General features: G+C 41.8%; 1 long non-coding RNA gene across 1 annotated transcript; it reads right to left on the bottom strand.

The window, feature by feature from the left end:
• Window positions 1-684: 684 nt before the first annotated feature.
• Window positions 685-3335, bottom strand: LOC310842344. Its single transcript, XR_014563081.1, has 3 exons — window positions 3216-3335; window positions 2689-2771; window positions 685-1378 (listed from the first exon to the last, which is right to left on the bottom strand). It is a non-coding gene; the product is annotated as an uncharacterized lncRNA (long non-coding RNA).
• Window positions 3336-5759: the final 2424 nt, after the last annotated feature.

The following is a 5759-nucleotide window of genomic DNA, read 5'->3' as shown; positions in this document are numbered from 1 at the left end:
GCTGATTTAGGGTGAGGTCGATTTACACCACAGCCATGGTGATGGAGAAGCTGGCTGTTCCTTTCCTGTTCCTGCCACTTCTCCTCTTCTTCATATTGTTGTTGTTTAGTCGTTTAGTCGTGTCTGACTCTTCGTGACCCCATGGACCAGCGCACGCCAGGCACTTCTGTCTTCCACTGCCTCCTGCAGTTTGGTCAAATTTATGCTGGTAGCTTCGAGAACACTGTCCCACCATCTCGTCCTCTGTTGTCCCCTTCTCCTTGTGCCCTCCATCCTTCCCAACATCAGGGTCTTTTCCAGGGAGTCTTCTCTTCTCATGAGGTGGCCAAAGTATTGGACCCTCAGCTTCATGATCTGTCCTTCCAGTGAGCACTCAGGACTGATTTCCTTAAGAATGGAGAGGTTTGATCTTCTTGCAGTCCATGGGACTCTCAAGAGTCTCCTCCAGCACCATAATTCAAAAGCATCAATTCTTCGGCAATCAGCCTTCTTTATGGTCCAGCTCTCACTTCCATATATCTCTACTGGGAAAACCATGGCTTTAACTATATGGATCTTTGTCGGCAAGGTGGTGTCTCTGCTTTTTAAGATGCCCCAAATCCCCGAGGCTTCCAACAGTTTATGTGAAAGCCAGTGTTTCATGTTGCCAGCCAGTCACATAATACAACATTTAAACAATATGACTGAAGAATTCAGAATCAACAAATTTTATTGACCAAATTTAGTTAAGGGAACATTTACTGAATTCTGCTACTACTTTGAAAACAAATACAGAGAATTTTATATTTTGATTGCTGCATAGACCACAACTATATGCCGGCTGTCAGATACAGTCAACTGCTGTCTGAAAAGAAGTCCAGTTCTGGAGGCTGCATAATGCCTGCTGTCAGATGCCTGCCCCTTATGACCAAATCTTCCGATATGAGATGTTTATGTCAAATGTCAGTTAACCAGCAAATGTTAAGAAGATTCTTCCAGATTATTCATAACAGCAATGGAGATTTCTCAAGTTTCTTTGATTCTGGTATTCCCCCCCCCCCCTAATGCTGCAATATTAGCTACATCTACCTTCATTGCAAGCTGAGATTTGAGCTCCTCTAGATTTTGGGGTTGGCAAAGCCGCCCCACAATTTGCTGCTATTGAGAGCCCTGAAGTTGATTCAAGCAAATACCTATACAGAATAGGTCTTGCACAAAGACATGGAGCACATATGCTTCAAGTCTATCTTAGTGTTTTTCTACTTTGTGGGTAGACAACAGACTATTGTATACATATGACACATTCCTCCATAATAACTAGAGGGCCAATCGCATTCACGTGGTCTGCATTGTCCTTTGGCTTGATAACAGTGCTTTTCATTCCTAATGGTAGAGAATCCTGTAGAAAGCAACAAATATGACAAATGATTTCTGAGTAGGCATGCTACACCTTTGCCAGAAGACATGAAGCCCGGCCCATGAATGGGGACCCATACATGCATTCAGGTGATGTTTCCAATGTCCTGGTGGATTTTGCCCCAGCTGGTCAGTCCCTGACCTCCTCTGTTTTAAGTGATGAAGATCTACAGTGGCCTGTTACTCACATTCACTTGAATGTTGGGGAGGAGGGGGAGGAGGGAATTTCATATATTTGAGGACCCTGATGGTCCTCAATCAGCAGTGGTGTCAAGCAGCACCTTCTTCCACCAAGAAAACAGAAGTGAATGCTCCAGATATTGGTCCCCCCCCCCGTGTGTGTGTGTGTGTGTGTGTGTGTGTGTGTACCTTGCAGAAATGAAGAAAGACTTTGGGTGAATTTGTATGATCAGGGTTCCAAAGGGTTGGGCCATAATAATAATAATAATAATAATAATAATAATAATTTATTATTTATACCCCACCCATCTGGCTGGGTTTTCCCAGCCACTCTGGGCAGCTTCCAACAAAGTATTAAAATACAGTGGTCTGTTAAACATTAAAAGCTTCCCAAAACAGGGCTGCCTTCAGATGTCTACTAAAGAATTTGGTCATCTTCCTGCTGTACCAGTCCTATTTTATTTATTTATTTATTTATTTATTTATTTATTTATTTATTTATTTACATGTCTCTGAATCATCTACCCCCATAAGTCCATCATTCCATGCTGTCAAGGAGCTCTCAATGAGCCATGTCATCCACAGGGCAGGCACACAGAGAGAAAGCACGGGATGCAATTAGCATTTTATTAGCGGAAAACAACAATACAGCAATGTCCCTGGTTCGTCTTAACTCAATGAAGGCATTGCTGAAACTAAGCTCTAGATGTGCCTTTTCCCTCTAGCTTCTCGCTCTGGATCCCACCAAGCAGGTGAAGGTTGCATTGAGGGGGGTGAGCTCCTTCTCTGCACTCATCTGGCTCATTGCTTCAAGCAGTAGGTCAGAGTGGGAGGAGAGTCAGCAGGACTGAGAAAGTCTGTGTGCATGCTGTGATTCTCAACTTCTAATCATGCCCTGGAAGACCCTCCTTCTCCTGACCCTCCTTGACTGCTCAAGTCTCCTGCTTCTATCAGCTTCCAGCTTGTCCCCTCTGCTGGCTCCTCCTCAGTGTCCCACCACCAGGCTCTGGGCTCTAAGATGTCATCTTTGGAACCCTCCCTGGAGGGCTATTGAAAGGCAGGTTCCCAGCAGACTTTTTCATCCTGCCAGACCCTGACACATGCATATCTTACCTGGATCAGGCAGTAGAAGTATCAGGGAGAGGAACACTGAGAGACTGAAGAAAGAGTTCATGGTGGAACATTTGTTGAAAAATCTGTTGTAGGTGGAAGAGAGGAGCTGGTTTAATCCTTCATCGACATGTGGTACCCTTGAGTGAATCTTTCTCATTGGTTTGGATATTCCCCCCTCTACCATTCTGGTTTACAATGAATGGTTGTTGAAAGAGACATACAATATATATACCGTACTTTAGATATTGTACTTATTTATACCTACAGTTTCCTGCCAACCTAGCAGTTCGAAAGCATGTCAAAGTGCAAGTAGATAAATTGGTACCGCTCTGGCGGGAAGATAAACGGCATTTCCATGTGCTGCTCTGGTTCACCAGAAGCGCTTAGTCATGCTTGCCACATGACCCGGAAGCTGTACGCCGGCTCCCTCGGCCAATAAAGCGAGATGAGCGCCGCAACCCCAGAGTCGGTCACGATTGGACCTAATGGTCAGGGGTCCCTTTACCTTTATACCTACAGTTACATACCAAAGAAATGGAAAGCCTCTGTTCCTTTTGATTTAACTTTCTTCCTTGTGCTCTTCTTCAGCCTTTAATCTCACTGTTACATGTCATTCCTCTTTGACTGAACTGTTTATATTGATCTGGAGAACCTGCCTGACTGTAGACTTCACACCCAAAACACGGAACATGACGAACAACTAGATAAACCCACTTTTCTTCAATAATCATTATATGAGATCAGGATCAATGTTCCTTCTTAAGTACCTTACAACCTACAACTTGGAGGCACTTAAGGAACTTGCTTAAAACAATTTTGTTTCAGCAGTGTATTCAGGCATTTAGCAGTTATATGTGTTTTATCTCATTTTAGGTACACTTGGTTATAATTAACTTTTGAATTTTATTATGATCTGAAGGATCTTCCTACTGGGCAGTCCCTCTGGATTGTGATCTCACATCAAAAATGAGGAATACTGCAGAGTAGGTAGAGGAAGCATTACTAATCTCCCTTAATTTATTTCATTAATTCCTCACCGTAAGAACTCGGACCATCTTCTGTTAACGTTTCTTTTTGAATAAGTATGTTATCCTGAATTTTACCGAACTGTTAGAGATTTTCTTTACTTACTGTAGATATCACATCACTGACGCTCTTCATGGTTTAAAGCGTTGTTGTTGTTGTTAACCTTGCAAATCTGTTGTAGTAATTAATCTTATATGTTTGGCATTTATAGAAACATTATTTCCAGAGTGTGTAATGAGGATGCATGGTTCCCTCAAGTATTCTCCATGTGTTCATTGGAATGGTTTTACATTGCTTGTTTTAATGCTTTAGCTGTAGCAATAATAATAAAAACGAGGAACCATGATGTGCATCTGTATTGTTGCATTATTTAATAAACCTATCATTATGTATATTTTTAGCAGATCAGTGCTATGTACAAAGAATATCATGTAGCATCTTTCCCACAGTCATTTCCAGACCCCATTTTCCATGTTTACGCCAATGACAAAAGGAATTGGAGTGGTGTGTACTATGGATTTATAAAAGCAGGGAAAGCAAACTTTATCCAATTCAAGTATTGTCAACTCCCCAACTGAAAAAGGGGTGTTTCCATCCACTCACCACATCTGCATTGCAGTTGCAAAAGAAAAGACTCTCAGTCAAATAATTACAATATTGCTGTTAATTTACCGTTTTAGACCAGCATAACAGTTAACATCTGTTATGACCTATCGATAGAACCAGTTGACTCCAATTAAAATTTCTTGTAGTGACATGACCACTGATTGAGCCCAATTTATTTTCTATCTCAACTAGGGATGGGTCTCAACCCATAGTCTCTGCTTGTTTAATGTTCAATTCATTCAATGCTTGTTTAATGTTCAATTCAAAGTGTTGGTGCTGACCTTTAAAGCCCTAAATGGCCTCGGCCCTGTATACCTGAAGGAGCATCTCCACCCCCATCGTTCAGCCCAGACCCTGAGATCCAGCACCGAGGACCTTCTGGCGGTTCCCTCATTGCAAGAAGTGAGGTTACAGGGAACCAGACAGAGGGCCTTCTTGGTAGTGGTGCCCACCCTGTGGAACACCCTCCCTTCAGATGTGAAGGAAATAAGCAGCTATCTTCTCTTTAAAAGACATCTGAAGGCAGCCCTGTTTAGGGAAGTTTTTAATATTTAATGCTGTATTGTTTTCAACACTTGATTGGAAGCCGCCCAGAGTGGCTGGGGAAACTCAGTCAGATGGGCAGGGTATAAATAAATTATTATTATTATTATTATTATTATTATTATTATTATTATTATTATTGGTTCTCGCCATGACAAGTCAGTACATGGCCAACTGTTCTGGGAACAGTATCTATAAATTTCACCACTTCTTCATGACTTGAACATGCATGTAGCCAGTTTTTGTGAGGGTAGCTGAATGCACTGATTTCCACAACTCAAAAGATGCCTCAGCATTTTGATCGGGAGATCATAGCATGTCCCCTTTACTAAATTTCTCTTGGTGCCCAGGAGATTTCTAGCTTGCTGGACCCAATGCTTTCTTTGTGGTACAGAACAACACTGCCTCCAATACATCCTTTATAGAGAGTTTAAAATAGATAACCGTGTCCTACTGTGTCTCTTCATTCTATCCATTTCAATTGCGCCTACTATATCAATGTTGACCTCTAAGAACAAGCATTCCAGTTTGCCCATCTTGGCTCAAAGGCTTCTAGCAAAGTTTCTTGCCTCAAAGAGAAGAGTCTGTGTGGTCTCACATGTAACTACTCCATTTGAAGGTAGCTCCTCTCATCAATTTACAGATCTAGTTTTCTTAAATCATACCCTTATTTCAGGAGCCAGCTAAACCACCAAAACTGATGTCATGAAACTCTTGTTTTGTTATAAGAAAACCCCAAGAAGGATACATGTGGTCATCTAGGTAAAACCGATCTTGCACAAACACACATGACACATTGTTAAAATAGATCTTTGTATCCCCCCCCCCCCAAATTGTGGAGCCTCTGTCTATATGATCTCCTGTCAAAATTTGCAACAGACCAGAATATGGTAATT

This window comes from Podarcis gaigeae, assembly GCF_964106915.1.
Source record: "Podarcis gaigeae genome assembly, chromosome: 3".
NCBI lineage: Eukaryota > Metazoa > Chordata > Lepidosauria > Squamata > Lacertidae > Podarcis > Podarcis gaigeae.
Note: the sequence above shows the minus strand (reverse complement) of the source record. Positions and strands in the feature narration are given on the sequence as shown.